Here is a 20,751-nt window from a genome sequence, read left to right on the forward strand (position 1 = left end):
TTCAACAAATGGTGCCAAATGATTCTGGGACAACTGGATACTCACATGCAGAAGAATGAACTTGGACAACTACCTTACACCATATACCAAAATTAATTCAAAATCTATCAACTACCTAGATGTAACATCTAAAACTCTACAATTCTTAGAAGAAAACATAGGAGTAAGTCATATGACATTGGCTTAGGCAATAGTCTTGGATATGACACGAAAGCACAGGGAACAAATAAAAAAAAATAGCTAAGTGGGACTTCATCAAAATTATGTTATGTACCAAAAGATATCATCAGGAAAGTGAGAAAATAACCCACCAGAATGGGATAAAGTATTAACAAATGTACAACGGATAAGAGATTTATTCTCAGAATATAAGAACTCTTACAACTCAACCGTTATCAAGTGACCTAGGAATTCCACTGCTAAGTTTATATGCAAGAGAAATGAAAACATATGGCCACATAAAAATGTATAAATGAATGTTCATGGCAGCATTATTCATAACAGCCTAAAAGTGGAACACAAATGGACAAAAAAAACTTGACATGTCTGTACAAATGAATAAAATGGAATAATGTACTGATACATGCTATAACCTAGATGAAACTTGAAATCATTATGCTAAATGAAAGAAGCCAGATACAAGATGCTATATATTGTATAATTGTATTTCTATGAAATGTCCATAATTGGCAACTTCACAGAGACAAAAAGTAGATTAGTGATTTCCAGGGGCTGGGGGAGGGGAGAATGGAGTTTCATTCTTTAATGAGTGCAGGGTTTTTCTTTAGGATAACAAAAAACATAACACCCAGATAATATAACTCTAAATTGTTTTCTTAAGTGTTAAATCCTCTTTCTTATCCATTTTCAATCTATTATATAAAATAAGAGACAGAGAGAGGGGAAAGTTTCAGATATTTTTGATCTTTAGGTATACTTTTAATTATTTCATAAATTACTAGTCAATATAATTAATCACATTTCACTATAGAATAGTAAAGAAAATCCTGAGCATTGTCACTGCGTTTTACAAAAAGAGCAAGGCATATTTTTCCTATTTTATAGATGAAGAAATTGAGTTACAGAAAGACAAAGAGATTTGTTGAAGGTCATATGTAACTGATACAGATTCTGATTTGAAGTCTAATCAAACCTGTTTCCTGACTCTAACACCTGTCTTTTTATCCACTGCAATACTTAGTCTCTCAATCAAAAGAGATTAATTTCATAATAAGAAAGATAACCACACGTTTTTGTTAATAAGTTACAGATATGCAAATATAGCAGAAATACTAAAGTATTTATTTTATCACAGGGTTTGAAAGCATACTCAAAAAGAAACCCCCCCCCACACACAATTGGGGGGAAAAGACTCAAAACTGGCAGGTTCTCATTGCATAGCCAGAGTACACTTTACTGAAGGATTGCTGATTATCTCTGCTCCCATTCAAAATAGCTCTTTGCTATAGTTCTAAGTAATTAGAATTTACTACCATTCTCATTGGTACGATTTTAAAAGTACTCATAAATATGGTTATACTGATCTAATTCCTTGCACTTTTTGATCCTTTTCTTTGTTAAAATGAATCCTCTGGAAGTATACAAATGTAAATGAAAAATTCATAACTTACCAACAGTAAAATAAATATCAAAAGGAAGGGGAAAAGGATAACTGTAAGAAAAAGGCAAAGGCGGCCCCTCAGGCCGGGGTGTGACCACTGAGCTGCAGTTCCCGGGCCAGCCTGGGGCAGCCCAGGCAGGAACCACCCGTTGAGGTGTCTTCTCTTTAGGGATAGTGAGGTTGGAAGAAGGCTCCTGTAACCCTCCTCCAGGATGAACCATCTGGCAGAAGACATGGAGAACGCTTTCACCGGGAACCAGAGCTCCCATGCTTCTCTGTGCAACGTCCATTCCATCAACCCCACACAACTAATGGCCAGGATTGAGTTCTATGAAGGAAGGGAAAAGAAAGGCATATCTGATGTCAGGAGGACTTTCTGTTTGTTTGTCACCTTTGACCTCTTATTTGTAACGTTACGGTGGATAATGGAGTTAAATGTGAATGGAGGCATTGAGAACACATTAGAGAAGGAGGTGATGCAGTATGACTACTATTCTTCGTATTTTGGCAGTTTTTCGATTTAAAGCGTTAATACTTGCATATGCTGTGTGCAGACTGCGCCATTGGTGGGCAATAGCGTTGACAACGGCGGTAACCAGTGCCTTTTTACTAGCAAACGTGATCCTTTCAAAACTTTTCTCTCAAGGGGCTCTTGGCTATGTGCTGCCCATCATTTCATTCATCCTTGCCTGGATTGAGACCTGGGTCCTGGATTTCAAAGTGTTACCTCAAGAAGCAGCAGAAGAAAACAGACTCCTGATAGTTCAGGATGCTTCAGAGAGGGCAGCACTTATACCTGGTGGTTTTTCTGATGGTCAGTTTTATTCCGCTCCTGAATCTGAAATAGGATCTGAAGAAGGTGAAGAAAAACAGGACAGCGAGAAACCACTTTTAGAACTATGAGTACTACTTTTGTTAAATGTGAAAAACCCTCACAGAAAGTCATCGAGGCAAAAAGAGGCCGGCAATTGAGTCTCCCCGTTGACAGTAAAGTTGAAATGGTGAGGTCCACTGCTGGCTTTATTGAACAGCTAATAAAGATTTATTTATTGTAATACCTCACAGACATTGTACCATATCCATGCACATTTAGTCACCTGCCTGTGGCTGGTAAGGTAATGTCATAATTCATCCTCTCTTCAGTGAGACTGAGTCTGATGTGTTAACGAATAGGTGAAGAAAGTCTTGTGCTGTATTCCTAATCAAAAGACTTAATATATTGGAATAACACTTTTTTAGTAAGCAAGATACCTTTTTACTTCAGTTCACAGAATGAAATTTTTTTGTTTCATGTCTCAGATTTAGTTTGTATTTCTTTTTTAACACCCTACATTTCTCTTGTGTTTTTTAACTCATGCACATGTGCTCTTTGTACAGTTTTAAAAAGTGTAATAAAATCCAACATGTCAATGTGAAAAAAAAAAAGAAAAAGGCAAAGGCATTCTTATGAAAGTTAAAACATTTGCCAAAATGGTGAAATGTTCTTTTAGAGTACAACGTAAGTAATATATTCAAGTAGCTTTCAGGGAGCAGAAAATCTAGCTGTGTCACTTGATTTAAAGAATTGTAGCTATATTATTTTATATTAGAAGTGTGGTGGCTAGGACTGCCTCCTATCTTTCAAAGCTATGAAGTCTATGTTTAAGGGCAATGGAATGACTAATCTCATTTAGATAGGCACAAAGATGCCTGCCAATCAGTGACCCAAGCTTTTCTGCAGAACCAATACAATTGGAGAAATTAACCTCTTTCACTTTAGGCTGCATTAAGAACCAGAAGCAAATATGGAACTATTAAATGTATAAATGAATTTAGACAAAATTTCTTTCCCTTGTTTTAACTTTTATTTTAGGTTCAAGAGTACATGTACATACTTGTTGTTAGAGGCAAACTTGCGTCTTGTGGGTTTGATGCACAGACCATTTCATCACCCAGGTACTAAGCATAGTATCTGATAGTATATCTAAAGTTCAAAAATATCTGAAACTTTCCCCTCTCTGTCTCTCAATCAAAAGAGATTAATTTCATAATAAGAAAGATAACCACACGTTTTTGTTAATAAGTTACAGATATGCAAATATAGTAGAAATACTAAAATTATAAAATAATTAAAATATATTTGACCAAATTGGTTTAGTATATTCACAGTGTGGTGTAACCACAGCATTTTCCATAATTTGAAATTGAAGTGTCCATTTTGTATTAGTGAATTTTATGGTATGTGAATTATGTCTCAATGAAACCATTAAAATGCATTATTTGCGTTAATAACCTTATTTGCATTAATAAGGAGGTACCAATTTTCTAGCTATTTTTTGCCTTCTTGATTTTTGGATCAAGGGGACATGTTAGCACTTTAACAAAAGAAAAAGGATAAAGTAGATGAAAATCAATGAATATTTCTGCTGTATCCAGTAGTTTTGAACCAACATAGATTAAATCATGGTATCCAGGAAGAATGTTTTTAGAGACCCACTGCCTATTGGGGAACTTATCATTTGTCACTGATGGAATGATTTCAAGAAATAACAAAAGATTAAAACCAAAACCATATGCCCTTCATTTATTGAAACCGATATGTTGTAAGAGAGCCAGATTGCTATCTCTCTACCTTCTAGTGGTTAGGCCTTATAATTCAAGCATCTACATTACATAGGAGCAGAGCTAGAGCTAACCTACTTGGGACTCTTTTGTTGACTACATTGGTTGCTTTCTATGAGAATTCATCAACAAAAGCCAAAACCATCCTTAATTTGACCAATTTCTATATATGTTTAAAAAGTGTGGAACTGGAATTTATTCATTTAACATTTATTTGTTTATTGTGTGTTTACCATGTGCCTGTCACTTAAAAAGTTATTGGGTATAAAAATATGAATAACAAACAGTTTATGCCCTTGTGGAGTTTCTATTTTGGTGAATAACATAACTGCCATGTGCTCATCACCTACTTTTATGCTCAAAGCTGTCTTAGACATATTACATACATAATTTCATTAAATTATTACAACATTGAAAGGAGGATAAGCCAGGCGCGGTGGCTCAAGACTGTAATCCCAGCACTTTGGGAGGCTGAGGCGGGTGAATCACGAGGTCAGGAGATCGAGACCATCCTGGCTAACACAGTGAAACCCTGTCTCTACTAAAAATACAAAAAAAAACTAGCTGGGCGAGGTGGCGGGCGCCTGTAGTCCCAGCTACTCAGGAGGCTGAGGCAGGAGAATGGAATAAACCCAGGAAACGGAGCTTGCAGTGAGCCGAGATCGCACCACTGCACTCCAGCCTGGGTGACAGAGCAAGACTCTGTCTCAAAAAAAAAAAAAAAAAGAAGAAAGGAGGATATAATTCCCTGCCCACTTAAAAAGTATATAAACTGAGGCACAAAGACATTAAGTCAACAAATTGGGGAGATGTGATATGAAACCAAGAATTTTGGCTCCACATGTCACAAGTTTTCACACAGAATCAATCTCAAAACAAAAGACCATACAGAGATTTATATCTAAAAAGTCTGAAATTTTGGTTAAGCAGTCACTCATACTATTCTAAAAATATTTGCGGCTCTGCCCAAAAACTAGTATACTAATTTTGTTTACATTGAAATTTAGCCATCAAAATAGAGAAGACCTTTCCCTCTTCTGTTAGCCCATCCCACATGGACCAAGAAACTATCAGTAATTTTCTTTTTTCACTGAGGCTAGATTTTTGCTACTGGGCTAATGCAATTTTTCTGTTCAATGCATTGAGAACTTGACTGCTCTGAGCTAAAAATTCAGAAAAACAAGTGAAACAAATACCCTGTCACTAACATTTTAGTCCTATCATCTTTGGGTATATTGCATCTATTTTCTCTTCATTTTTGAAAATCCACTTTGAATAATCGAAAACTCAATTTTCCCATCTCCTCTAAAATGAAGCTTTTATGGATGAATCTCAATCATACTAAATATAGCACCATGAAAGTTCCATCATTTGCACTACTGTTTAATACTTCATCAATTAGCAGTTATTTTTAAGATTGGTTACTTATTCGTTATTCAGTATACTTCCCATTTCCCTTCACATTAATGAGTTGAGATAGTACCATGTAGATTTTTCATTTATTGGTTGATTTTGAACTGTGTGCAAGAAAGAAGGAAAAGGAGAAAAGCCAACGCAGGAGTTTTAGCCAGCTCTTTTCTCTCTTCATAAACCTGATTAAACTACTAATGTTGGAATAAAAGAACAGAAAAAGTCTCTGGGAAATCCAGTTCACAGTTAAGTAGAAATCATTGCATATTTTTCATGAGGATGTTCTGAAACATCCTTTCCAGCACATGAAAGAACCCCTTTGGCCTCCCTCTCTTTGATCAGGTTTAGGAGTTTTATAACTCCAAAGCAACCGTACTTTAACTTCTTTCTACCAGGCTTATCCTTTCTTCCCTGGCCTATTTTATTCTTTTATAGGTCAACACTTAACCTATCAAATAAAATTATTCTAACCCTTAGCCTTTCAATAAAGAAGGGTCTAGGTGTTTTATGTGCTTTTCCTCAATCCCTTCAGTCTCACCATACATTTTGTAGCAGCCAACTATAGTATATTAAATTGTGGGTTAATCATAAAAAGTACTGTCTATTGAATGTTTAAATGACTTATGTTTTCTACATAAAAAAAAAATAACATTGTATTTCAATTTTTTACTAAGGTAATTGAATATTTATAAGGTCTGATCAAAACACCTACTTAAACTCAGTTAATTTATATTTGAGTCTAAAGCACTATATCTGAAAAAGTTTACATTGTATTACCCAAAGTACCAACAGTTAAAGGGACTAATTTTGTAGATGGTCCAGTAATACCAAGGAAGATTTTTCAATGAGGCAAAAGTTTGAGCATGGGCTGAAGGAAAAATAAGATGTCAAATAATAATCAAATTAATAGATAATTTATAACAGATCAGTAATGAAGATATCAACACATCTCTGTCAATTTCCCAGATGTATTATATATGTCAGCAACTTCAGCATTGTATTATTTGTTTATTTGTCTGCCTCTCTCACTAGACAATAAATTTCATGAGGGACTGCATTTGATTTCTGTATTCACAGTACACAGTAAAATCTGTGTGTGTGTGTGTGTGTGTGTGTGTGTGTGTGTGCGCGCGCATGTATCACAGTAAAAGTTCAATAAGCATTAACTGTATGAAAAAATAGAAAGCTCATTGATGTAAAGGGAAATGAGAGGCACACTGAATAACAAGTAACCAATCTTAAAAATAACTCTTGAAACAGCAATGCAAATGATAAACCTTCCATGGTGCTATATTTAGTATAACTAACACTGTTTCCTTACTAACAGCTCACTAATTCTGATCTTATAAATGTAATTTTCTTAAGTGATAATAAGTATATTAAAAATAAATGACTTAAAAGACCAGGATTACACCCCGTGATTCTAGCCAGAGGCATAGTGATTACAAGCAATCAACAGTGAGAGTGGAGTTGAAAAAAATAATTAGGTCTCTAACCATGATAGAGTAACTGGTATTAGATTTACCTCCCCATCATAAGCGACCATAAAACTGTACAAAATATATAAAGAAACAGTTCACAGACTTTGAAAAACAGAAAGTTCTCTGCTTGAGGACAATATCTCAAGCATGTTGCAGAGGACTGGAATCGAGCAGGGCATAGAAATTTCATTGAACAGAGGAAGCAGAAGTGAGAGTTCAGGGAAGCTGAAATAGCTGCAATCTGCAGGAAAGAATACTGAAGAGAAAGGAGCTGCACATAGAGAAGGCACCCAAAACTCTGAGGAAATGTACTGCATGATTTCTTGGCTAACCTCTGCAAGTGTTGGGTAAGAGTGCATGATGCTTACTAGAGAGAAGCCATATGAGTTTGAGAAAGGAAGAGAGTCTAGAGGTCAATCAGCACTGGGAAATATTAAATCTGACCTAGCCAGAGTATAAAGTTCTCATTAACACATCGATAACACCCAACTGAGACACTAGAAAAGATGTGCCTTAAGATTAAGAACCACAATATGGCTGACTCTTAAAACCAAAACCCGACAAAATTTTCAAGGGATACAAAGTTTGGAAATCGGGTTTCATTAAGTAGGAGAATCTGGGAAAACACTGGAATTTCCATAGATCTTACCTACCAAAATGTAAACCTAATCTAACCCAAGTTGAAGATGATTGGCTAGTAATTAAGAAGAAATAAACACTTTCCAAATAAAGATTACACAATCTAAAGTGTTTAAAATATATCATCAACAATGTCAAGTACAATTTTTAAAACAATAGTACACATGCAAAAAAATAGGAAAATGTGACACATAGTCAAGTGAAAATAAAAGTTTATAGAAACTGACCCATTGGTGATCCAGACTTTGGATTTGGAAGACAAAGACTTTAAAGCAGCTATTATAAAAATGTTCAAAGAACTAAAGGAAAATGTGTTAAAATAATTAAAGGAATACATGATTTTAATGAGTCAAGAGATAAGGAATATTAACAGTAAAAGTGAAAATGTAAAAAATGGAATTTCTAGGAGTGAAAAGCACAATAACTGAAATAAATAATTCACTACATGGGCTTAACATCAGATTTCAGATTGCAGATTGCAGACTAACAAGTTGGTAATCTTGAAGATGGAACAATAGATATTCTATCTAAAAAGATGAAGACTAAAGATAAGTAAAAACGAGCAGAGCCTCAGAGACTTGTGGAATGACATTGAAAGATACACGATATTTGTAATCAGAATCTCCGAAATAGAAAAGGCTAGTAATAGAACAGAAAAAATTGGAAAAGTGATGCTCAAAAATGTCCCCAATATGATGGAAAATATTGACTTATGAGTCCAATTTGCTCAAAAACAAACAAGTTAACAATGAAAAATAAGCCAAAATTCATTGCATTATGATCAAATTACTGAACCAAAAATAAAGAGAAAATCTTGAAGGCAGTCATAATATAAAACACCACTACACACCAGAAACAACTGTAATAATAGATGCTGGCTTCCTATTGTAAACAGTGACTGCCAGAAGACTATGACCTCTTTAAGATGAATATACCATCTGTAAAGTACTTAAAGGGAAAAAATAAAATCTGCCAGTATGTCCATATCCAACAAAAATATTTTTCAAGTGCGATGGTAAAATATATTTTCAGATAAATGAAACTGATAATTTTTTATCAGCAGACTTGCAATAAAATGAATGCTAATAGAGTCTCATCAGGTTGAAGAGAAATGATACCAGATTGAAAATAAGATCTATATAAGGAAATAAGATTATCAGAAATTATAAATAAGTGGGTAAATATAAAATACTAGGTTTTATTTTTCTTCTCACAGTGTCTTTAATTAAAGACAACTGACTGATTAAAGTAAAAATAATACCACTGCAAGATGAGGTTTGCAATGTGTGTGGAAGTAATAAATATGCCAACAATAACACAAATGATAAGAAATGAGTAAGTATAATTAAACTATTGTAAGAATATTGTATTTGTGAAGTAGAGAGGAAAGTGGGATGTGTCAGGTGTTAAATGAGAATTGATAAGTGAGAATATGAAAGGTCAGGTATGAAGAGGTACAATATTGACTGTAAATAAACTTTAATAAATTAAGAATGAACTTTGTAACCCTTAGAGAAATCATACAAAAATAAAAATGATAAGTTGGCCTTCATCAAAATGTGAAAGGCCTGCTTCTCAAAAGACGCAGTTAAGGAAACGAACAGTCAAGCTACCTATTAGAAGAAGAAAATTACTATACATATATCTGATAAATAGATTTTTGTCCAGAACACATAAAAACTCTAGTAATTAAAAAGTAAGATAATCCAATTAAAATTGATGAAATATTTGAGCAGATACTTTATGAATGGACAAAAAGCACACGAAAATATTTTTAACATTATCGGTCATCCAGAAGGAGGAAATTTAAAAAAAAAACTCTCTGGGATACCACTTCTTACTAATTCAATTGGCTAAAATGGAAAACATTGACAACACCAAATGTCAAAGATGTGGAGCAACTGGATAAATCATATGTGCTGGTTAGAGTGTAAAATGGTACAATCACCTTGGAAAACAGTTTAGCAGTTTCATGTTAATTTAAATATATATTTGCCTAATTACATAGCTACTCTACTCCTAGGCATTTATCCAAAAGAAACAAAAACACATGTCCATGCAAACATTTTAAATGAACGTTCATTGCAGCTTTATTCATAATAGCCAATAACTTGTAATGTCAACCAATGAGTGAATGAATAAATTAGTTGCATACTCTTTCTTTTTGTACTTTTTGTAGACATGGGATCTTGCTTTGTTGCCCAGGCTGATTTTGAACTTCTGGGCTCAAGCCATTCTGCCGCATTAGCCTCCCAAAGTGCTGGGACTATAGGTACGAGCCACCACACCTGGCCATGTACCCTTATAATGGAATACTACTCAGTGATAAAAAAGCAACGTGAATAAATTTCAAATCTCTATCTTAAGCGAAAGAAGCCAGACACAATAGTACATACTGTGTGATTCTATTTTTATGAAATTTAGAACTGGCAGATCTAATCTTTAGTTAATAGAAATCAGTGGTTACATAAGATGGAAGGATGGGGGATACAGGCAAATATATAAGGGAACCTTCTGGGTAGTGAAAATGTTCTATATTTATAATTGTGTAATGTTACATGGTGTATACATTTGTCTAAATTTTTAAAACTATATACTTATAATTATGTATAAATTATACATTAACAACTTTAACAGAAAAGTTTCTGAGCAGCTGAAATGTGACTCTAGAGGAGGAAATGGAATAGAGAAAAAGAAAAAGAACGTTGGTAAATACTGCTGTGGTTTATCTTCTCCTTACCTTTGGAGTCACAAAAAAAAAAAAACAAAAAAAGAACAAAATCCAGGAACTTTGGAGGCATAAGTAATGGAGGGAAAGACAAAGAGAGTCTTTTCTAAAATGAGTCCTTAAAAAGGTTCACTGTATAGATAGGAGAAGTGGCTGTATCAACGTATGTGTGCAAATAGCCCAAGGATGACACCCAAGTATAAACAGGTAGCTGGACTATCTTCCATGGCTCATCACAAAATGACCAAGCAAACTGTAGAACTACATATACATTCCTAGTAGTATGGTATATGGAGACTGTAGCTATACTGAAAGAAGGAAAGGGGAAGACCTATCAGAAAGAGTAGCAGGGAGAGAGTGAATGCCTTTGAGAAGTATTCCTCTTGTTCTAAAGTGTTCTAACCTCATTTTCACTTCATTTTGCCTTTCATCTTACAGTACTGGACTCTGCTAGTGTGGTATCCTGAAGAAGCGTTCTGGGTCACATTTATTGACCCAAGAAACCACTGCCTTTGACTTTCCTGAGCCATTCAGCTTGCAGTTTATTTCTCATTGCCCCACCTATTTACTGGCATATTCTCCATATTCTCATCTTTGTGTCTGCAAATATTTCTATCCACAGCCCACCAATGGCGTTCTTCCTTTCAGGCACATTGGCACTGCTCACATCCCAGTTCTGTCACTCAAACTATTACAGTAGCCTCACAACTGGATCCATTCTTCCATCCCACTCACCCTGTTACATGTACCTTCCATCATCCTGCTGCAAGAACCAGCTTCATAGCCATGTAGTCAGTGCAGTTGTAGAGGATCTTACACTCAGAAAACCGTGAACCTGGGGTTTATATTCTGTAGTTGCTGTCTTAAATATTATAAACGAGATTATGTTTACAATTCTGCTTTTTAAGTTAAGTCAAATGGGACATGCACTGGAGGCTCAGAGTCTTGGCTCACATGCAGTCTTACCTCCTGCCACCTTCCCCAGACAGGTTCAATTCTTGGACACCCTCCCACTCTCTGGAACTCTGTGCCCTGCCTATTATCCCTTCCTCCCTGGGCTCTGTTATCCCCAGGCCCCTACAGAAGCCTGGGTGAAAGGCAGGGAGAGTTGAAGTTGGGCATGCATGCCCCATGACATCTTAGTGTGAGGCATGGTGGCAGCAGCCATCCCCAGGCCAGGCTGGCAGCACAAATGACTGTCTAGTGGGTGGCCAGTCTTAATCTGCCTCTTGGTTGAGGTGAGTCTTTTGCCCACCCACCTCCAATTCAAGTATTGAGCACACCTCAATGGAAAGGTTTAAGTATCTTTGGAAGTCACTTGTTTGCCTTGGATTGGTAAGATACCTAAGTTAACTTCCTCAGACCCCTCCCTCTTCTGGGGTGCAATGTACAGGACTAGTAGCTGGTGGGCAGGGCAGTCCAATAACAGTAAGGTCTGAGCATGCCTCGCATGATGAAGTAAGGCCTCTGCATACTTTCGAGGGTGATATGGTTTGGATATGTGTCCCCACCTGAATATCATGTTGAATTATAATCCCAGTATTGGAGGTGGGGCCTGGTGGGAGGTGATTGGATCATGGGGATGGAGTTCTCACAAATGGACGAGCACCATCCCCTCAGTGGTGTTCTTGTGATAGTGGGTGAGTGAGTTATCATAAGATCTACTTGTTTTAAAAAGTATGCAGCACCTCTCCCCACACTCTCTTGTCATGTAAGACGTGCCTGCTTCCCCTTCACCTCTGCCATGAGTCAGAGTTTCCTGAGGCCTTCCCAGAAGCTGAGCAGATACCAGCATCATGCTTCTTGTGCAGCCTGTGGAACCATGAGCCACTTAAATCTCTTTTCTTTATAAATTACATAGTCTCGTGTATTTCTTCATAGCAGTGTAAGAACAGACTAATACAAAAGGGTATGCATTCATTTTCCTAGTGCTGTATTTGATTCTTGTCTCTTTTTTTTTTATTAGTCTGGCTAGTGGTCTATCAATTTTGTTGATCTTTTCCAAAAACCAGCTCCTGGATTCATTGATTTTTTGGAGGGTTTTTTGTGTCTCTATCTCCTTCAGTTCTGCTCTGATCTTAGTTATTTCTTACCTTCTGCTGGCTTTTGAATGTGTTTGCTCTTGCTTCCCTAGTTCTTTTAATTGTGATGTCAGGGTGTCAATGTTAGATCTTTCTTGCTTTCTCTTGTGGGCATTTAGTGTTATACATTTCCCTCTACACACTGCTTTAAATGTGCCCCAGAGATTCTGGTATGTTGTATCTTTGTTCTCATTGGTTTCAAAGAACATTTTTATTTCTGCCTTCATTTTGTTATGCACCCAGTAGTCATTCAGGAGCAGACTGTTCAGTTTCCATGTAGTTGAGTGGTATTGATTGAGTTTCTTAATCCTGAGTTCTAGTTTGATTGCACTGTGGTCTGAGAGACAATTTGTTATAATTTCTGTTCTCTTACATTTGCTGAGGAGTGCTTTACTTCCAACTATGTGGTCAATTTTGGAATACGTGTGATGTGGTGCTGAGAAGAATGTATATTCTGTTGATTTGGTGTGGAGAGTTCTGTAGATGTCTATTAGGTCCGCTTGGTGCAGAGTTGAGTTCAATTCCTGGATACCCTTGTTAACTTTCTGTCTTGTTGATCTGTCTAATGTTGACAGTGGAGTGTTGAAGTCTCCCATTATTATTGTATGAGAGTCTAAGTCTCTTTGTAAGTCTCTAAGGACTTGCTTTATGAATCTGGGTGCTCCTGTATTGGGTGCATATATATTTAGGATAGTTAGCTCTTCCTGATGAATTGATCCCTTTACCATTATGTAATGGCCTTCTTTGTCTCTTTTGATCTTTGATGGTTTAAAGTCTGTTTTATCAGAGACTAGGATTGCATTCCCTGCTTTTTTTTTGGTTGTTTGTTTTACATTTGCTTGGTAGATCTTCCTCCATCCCTTTATTTTGAGCATACGTGTGTCTCTGCATGTGAGATGGGTCTCCTGAAGACAGCAGACTGATGGGTCTTGACTCTTTATCCAATTTGCCAGTCCGTGTCTTTTAATTGGAGCATTTAGTCCATTTACATTTAAGGTTAATATTGTTATGTGTGAACTTGATCCTGTCATTATGATATTAGCTGGTTATTTTGCTCGCTAGTTGATGCAGTTTCTTCCTAGCATTGATGGACTTTACATTTTGACATGTTTTTGCAATGGCTGTTACCTGTTGTTCCTTTTCATGTTTTGTGCTTCCTTCAGGATCTCTTGTAGGGCAGGCCTGGTGGTGACAAAATCTCTAAGCATTTGCTTGTCTGTAAAGGATTTTATTTCTCCTTCACTTATGAAACTTAGTTTGGCTGTATACGAAAGTCTGGGTTGAAAATTCTTTTCTTTAAGAATGCTGAATATTGGCCCCCACTCTCTTCTGGCTTGTAGAGTTTCTGCTGAGAGATCTGCTGTTAGTCTGATGGGCTTCCCTTTGTGTGTAACCAGACCTTTCTCTCCGACTGTCCTTAATATTTTTTCCTTCATTTCAACTTTAGTGAATCTGACAAATATGTGTCTTGGAGTTGCTCTTCTCAAGGAGTATCTCTGTGGTGTTCTCTGTATTTCCTGAATTTGAATGTTGGCTTGTCTTACTAGGTTGGGGAAGTTCTCCTGGATGATATCCTGCAGAGTGCTTTCAATCTTGGTTTCATTTTCCCCGTCACTTTCAGGCACACCAATCAGATGTAGATTTGGTCTTTTCACATAATCCCATATTTCTTGGAGGCTTTGTTCATTTCTTTTTACTCTTTTTTCTCTACACTTCTCTTCTCACTTCATTTCATTCATTTGATCTTCAATCACTGATACTCTTTCTTCCAGTTGATTGAGTCGGTTACTGAAGCTGGTGCATTTGTCTCGTAGTTCTTGTGTCATGGTTTTCATGTCTATCAGTTCTTTTATCGTCTTGTCTGCATTGATTATTCTAGTTATCCATTCTTCCATTCTTTTTTCAAGGTTTTTAGTTTCTTTGCGCTGGTTACGTAGTTCCTCCTTTAGCTGTGAGAAGTTTGATCGACTGAAGCCTTCTTCTCTCAACTCGTCAAAGTCATTCTCTGTCCAGCTTTATTCCATTGCTGGCGATGAGCTGTGTTCCTTTGGAGGGGGAGATGCACTCTGATTTTTTGAATTTCCAGCTTTTCTGCACTGCTTTTTCCCCATCTTTGTGGTTTTATCTGCCTTTGGTCTTTGATGATGGTGACGTACTGATGGGGTTTTGGTGTAGGTGTCCTTTCTGTTTGTTAGTTTTCCTTCTAACAGTCAGGACCCTCAGCTGCAGGTCTGTTGGAGTTTGCTTGAGGTCCACTCTTGACCCTGTTTGCCTGGGTATCAGCAGCGGAGGCTGCAAAAGATAGAATCTTGCTGAACAGCAAATGTTGCTGTCTGATTCTTGCTCAGAAAGTTTCATTTCAGAGGTGTATCCAGCAGTATAAGGTGTGAGGTGTCAGTCTGCACCTCAGTTCAAAATGCAGAAATAACCCATCTTCTGTGTCGCTCACGCTGGGAGCTGGAGGCTGGAGCTGCTCCTATTCAGCCATTTTGGGCGCCCCCCGAATGTCCTTTTTCTCCTTCCAACATTTGAGTCTGGCTTATGTTGTTTTCTTTTGGCCAACTCCAGGTGCCCTCCAGGGAAAAGCCACAAGATATTAATTGTGTAATTTTAGTGATTTTTGCATACAAGTGAAATGCTTTGCATTTAAAATTGACATTACACCACTTAAAAATGAAAGGAAAAATTCATGCTAATAATTTAAAATTTTAGTCATCAAACTCTGGTGATCCTAAGATTGTGTAGTTTAATCAAGTAATAAAAATAGAGGAAGGCGCAATTCTGATGCATGTTCTAGTGGTTGATTTGGGCAACGTATTGCCACTGTCCAAAGCTATCACTGTCTTTTTCCTAAGCTTTCAATCTATGTGTCTTTTTTAAGGTTAAAATGTTATATTCAATTTCCTTCCCTGGAGGAATAGAGATAAGATTATTGTCATTTTCATTTCCCTTATCATATGGAAATTATCTCCACATACATTGAGTGATTTATAGTTGATTCTACAATGAAGATGTGTATTGTAGTTTTTAAAACATGAAATAGTGTAAACTAAGCATGAAATGATTTTGTTGGTGTATTAATGAATCAGGAAAGAATTTTGGCTAGTCAAGGAATATAACTCCATTTAAGATACATAGGAAGAAATCCCAAGTGTGAATTGCTCTTTATAAGCTTTGAAAAATATGTGCATATACGCAGACTTGGAAGTCTTCAATGTATTTTTGATTTTTAGGCTTTGGTTTTTCCAAAATTTTTCTCTCTCTTAGGATTAACTGTCTAGGATTATAAATTTAACAGTGCTAGTTAGTTCATGGACAATTTGGTGCCCTGTGACTGTAACATAACAACACCAACAACTTAACAAAGTTGAGAATGAGAAAAAACTCAGAATCAGTGAATCACCCCTCTATTTCTAAAGGAAAGCACTCAGTTTTTGGTGGAAAAATAAGAAATGACAGATTTTTTTTTTTTTCTGAGCCTGATCCCCAAAGACCAATTCCTATACTACTGAAACACCTAATTATCTCCATCATCTATATGCAATATTTTTTGGTGAAATTTCTACTAAGTCTATCTTTTCCCACTCACCCACCAGGCATATATTGTCTCCTATAATTCTTACCTCTAATAACTTAGACAAAATAGAGCTGAGGATAAGATTGATACATAAAACATGCTCTAAAATATGCACAGGATTAAGAAATGCTATTTCATCTATCACTTCATTAAGGAACCCTTCCTGATCTCCAAAGCCAGATAAAACTTTCTCCATACTTCTGTTAAATACACTTTATGTGTAATTTTGTTATGGCTTTTTACTAAAAGTCCAAATCTTGGACTTATGTGCATGTTTTACATTGACAACTAAATGATAAGCAGTTTTCTTGTCAACATCAATAGAAAATTTCTCCTGACTTGTCCTTAATCACCTTAATAAATAACCTTTCAACAACTGTGTTAACATAAATGTTTTCTGAAGTTTATTTCACATTAGTAGTCAAGATACTACAAATTACAATAACAGTGAGATAGCATTTTGCACACATTGGATTGTGAAAAGAAAATAATAGTGCTAACATTCCTTCCTAGTGATTATGCAGGGGAAAGAACACGGACAAATTGCTGTTCAAATATAAAGTACTATTATCTTTCTGGAAACAATTTTGTAATTGCTATTAAAATTAAAAATTTACATATCCTTTAGCATGACATTTCCATTTCAGGAAATCTGTTTTACAGAAATAAAACCCACCATACTTGGACAGGAATACCTCGGAGATATTGCAAGTTCAGTTCCAGACTACCACCATAAAGCAAATGGTACAATAAAGTTAGTGACAAATTTTTTGTTTCCCTGTGCATATGAAAGTTATGTTTACACCATACTGTAGTCTGTTAGGTATACAACAGCATTAGGCCTAAAAAAAAAAAAACAACGTAAGTGCCTTAATTAAAAAATTCTTTCTTACTAAACAATGCTAGCAATCACTGAGCCTTCAGCAATCATAATCTTTTTGCTGGTGGAGGATCTTGTTTTCATGCTGCTGACTGCTGACTGATCATGGTGGTGGTTGCTGAAGGATGGGGTGGCTGTGGTAATTTCTTAAAATACAACACCAGTGAAGCTTGCTGCACAATGGACTTTGATTTTCGCAAAAGATTTCTCTGTAGCATTCATTGCTGTTTGATAGCATTTTACCCACAGTAATTTTTTTTCAAAATTGTAGGCAACTCTCTCAAATCATGCTGCTGCTTTATCAACTAATTTATGTAATATTCTAAATACTTTATGGTTATTTCAACAATGTTCACAGCGTCTTCACCAGGAGTAGTTTCCATCTCAATAAATTATTTTCTTTGCTCATCTGTAAGATGCAATTCCTCATCCTTTCAAGTTTTATCATGAGATTTCAGCAATAGAGTCATATCTTCAGTCTATACTTTTAATTCTAGTTATCTTCTTATTTCCACCACATCTGCAGTTACTTCTTCCACTGAAGTCTTGAACCTCTCAAAGTCACCCATGAGGTTTGGAATCAACTACTTCCAAACTCCTGTTAATGCCATAAATATTCTTAATGGCATGTAAATGGTGAATCTTTTCCAGAAGGTTTTCAATTTACTTTTCTCAGATACATCTATCAGAGGAATCACTACTTATGGCAGGTATGGACTTACAAAAGGTATTTCTAAAATAAGAAGACTTGAAAGTCAAAATTATTCCTTGATCTGTGGACTACAGAATGTATGTTGTGTTAGCAGGCATGAAAATAACATGAATCTTCTTGTATATCTCCACCAGAGCTCTTGGGTGACTGATGCATTGTCAAAACACAGTGATATTTTGAAAAGAATCTTTTTTTCTGTACAGTAGGTCTCAACACTAGACTTAAAATATGTAGTAAATCCTACTGTAAACAGATGTGTTGTCAACAAGACTTCATTATTCCATCTATAAGGCACAGGCAAAGTCAATTTAGCATAATTCTTAAGAGCCCTAGAATTTTCAGAATGGTAAATGAGCATTGGATTCAACTTAAAGTTACCAGCTACATTAGCCCCAATAAGAGAATTAGCCTGAGACCTTGAAGCCTTGAAGCCAAACATTGGCTTCTCCTCTCTGGCTGTCAAAGCCCTAGATGTATCTTCTTCCAATAGATGATTATTTCATTTACATTGAAAATCTGTTGTTAAGTGTAGCCAGCTTCATCAATGATCGTAGTTAGATCTACTGGATAACTTGTTTCAGCATCTCTATCAGTACTTACTGCTTCACCTTGTACTTTTGGGTTATAAGACAGCTTATTTCCTTCAGCCTCATGAACCAACCTCTGCTGGCTTCAGGCTTTTTTTTTTTTTTTTTTTTCAGAGCTTCCTCATCTCTCCCAGCCTTCAAATAATTGAAGAGAGTTAGGGCCTTGCTCTGGATTAGGCTTTGGTTGAAGAGAATGTTGTGTCTGATTTTATCTTCTATCTAGACCATTAAAAGTTTTTCCATATCAGCAATAAGGCTGTTTCACTTTTTTATCATTCATATGTTCACTAGAGTAGCACTTTTATTTTCTTTCAATAACTCTTCCTTTGAATTCAGAATTTGGCTGTTTGTTGCAAAAGGCTTAGCTTTCAGCTTATCTCAGCTTTTGTTATGCCTTTCTAACTAAGCTCAATCATTTCTAGGTTTTGATTTAAATTGAGAGATGTGTCACTCTTCCTTTCAGTTGAACTCTTAGAAGTCATTGTAGGGTTATTAATTGGTCTAATTTCAATATTCTTGTGCGTCAGGAAATAGGGAGGCTTAAGGAAAGGAAGAGAGATGGAAAAATGGCTGGTTGGTGGAGCAATCAGAACACATACAATGTTTGTCAATTGTTTGACATCTTATATGGGCATATTTTTTGGTGCCCCAAATAATTCCAATGGTAAGAACATAGATCACTGATCACATGGGTCACTATAACAGATATAACAGATATAATAAGAGTGAACAAGTTTGAAAAATTACAAGAACTACCAAAATGTGACACAGAGACACAAAATGAGCACAGGCTGTTGGAAAAAATAATGGCATTAATAGAGTTGTACAATGCGGGGTTGACACAAACCTTCAATTTGTAAAAGATGCAGTATCTGGAAAGTACAATAAAGGGAAGCAAAACAAAGTGAAGCACAACAAAACAAGGTATGCTTGTATAAATATCTTTATTATATAGTATCAGAAAAACTAGCGCAAAATATTGTAAAAGTGATCACTTTTTTTATTAGGAGGTGAATTTTGTTTCTCTCTCCCTTAAATTTGAGTTGGTCATGTGATTTATTTGGCCAATAGGACATTAACAAATATGATCAAGAGGCCTCAAAGGTGCTTGTGCATTGAAGCTTGATCTTTTTCTTGGAAGAATTAGGTCACCATGTGAATGAAACTAGCTAGAATGATGAATGATGAGAGACATGTGTACCTGTCAGTCCTGTCACTCTGCTCAACAGCTTTCCAACTGTCAGAGATAAGAATGAGACTATCCTGGATATCCAGCCTTCTGTCAATTCGCTGTTATATCATAAACAAAAGAGTGAGCCCAGGATATATCAGCTGAGTTGACCTAGATGAGAAAAACTTCCCAATCAACCCATAGATTCATGGAAATTAATAAATGATTAATTTCAGCCATTAAATTTAGGGGTGGTTAATTATATAGCAAAAGCTAACTGATATGACTGACTGGCATTAATATGACTGCCTAACATTAGGGAAATATTTGAGTAAATAGTGGCACATTATGTTACATTATGAAGCTTTTAAGAAAAATAAGTTAGATATACATCCATTGATCATATCTTATTTTTCCCTCTCCAATTAGATTCGTGAGCTCTTAGGGAAGAGGAAGCTTGTCTTTGCTTTTGTTGATTTACCCCAAACACAGTGGATGCACAAGTATTTATTGATTTAAGTGCTCCAGGACTCCATTTTTAAAAGTTAAACAAGTGATCTTTAGTTGGAAGAGCTATTCTATTGGTATATGTACCATTTGATGGAATTAGCTCAGTATGGTTGCCTATTAAAGCTACAAGAGCTTAAATGGCAAAAGGCCCTATGTAACGAACAATCACTTGATCAACCAGGGCTGGTTTCATGGGCATATTGCTGGTATAGTCACACAGGACCCTGGGATCAGAAGTGCCTCACACTGGGTTTAAGGCTCTGTGGTTGCAATTCTGAAGTTCTTAATTTCTTTTTTTTGTGAGAAATTGTGTCTGGTAAGTGAAGTCAGATGGGACGATAGAGCATGTGTCAGGGAATTGAAGCCTCAGCTCATGTATTGGTCCCACCACTGCATCTGACTGGGATGGTTCTCAGCCGCAGGTCAGGATCTAAAGAAATTATGTAACCAGTACTAAATAAATTTTATTAGGAAACTACAGATGAAAGAAGGTATATATTGTTTCAGTGCAAACAAAAGCCATGACATTTTGCTAAATAAGAATGTTGCTACCTTTCTGTGTGGTGGCAGAAATGAAATTAGCCAAAGATGGCACATTTGACAATAAAGAATATAAGGAAATGTTTCCTGGACTTCACACCATCTCTTGCTGGCTATCCTTTTCTTTCTGCAAAGAATCAGCTTTTCCTGTATTAATATTCTCTTTGTCTTTGTATGAGTTTACTAATTTTTGTTCTTATCCTCCTACTAATG

At 36.1% G+C, this 20,751-nt stretch overlaps 1 pseudogene across 1 annotated transcript; it reads left to right on the forward strand.

Moving 5' to 3' along the window:
* The first annotated feature begins 1,833 nt into the window (after positions 1 to 1,833).
* LOC111536246 lies at positions 1,834 to 2,775 on the forward strand (annotated as a pseudogene). The gene has a single exon (XR_002729682.2). The product of XR_002729682.2 is annotated as an STARD3 N-terminal-like protein pseudogene (transcript).
* The last annotated feature ends 17,976 nt before the right edge of the window (positions 2,776 to 20,751 follow it).

This window comes from Piliocolobus tephrosceles, chromosome 12, assembly GCF_002776525.5.
Source record: "Piliocolobus tephrosceles isolate RC106 chromosome 12, ASM277652v3, whole genome shotgun sequence".
Lineage (NCBI taxonomy): Eukaryota > Metazoa > Chordata > Mammalia > Primates > Cercopithecidae > Piliocolobus > Piliocolobus tephrosceles.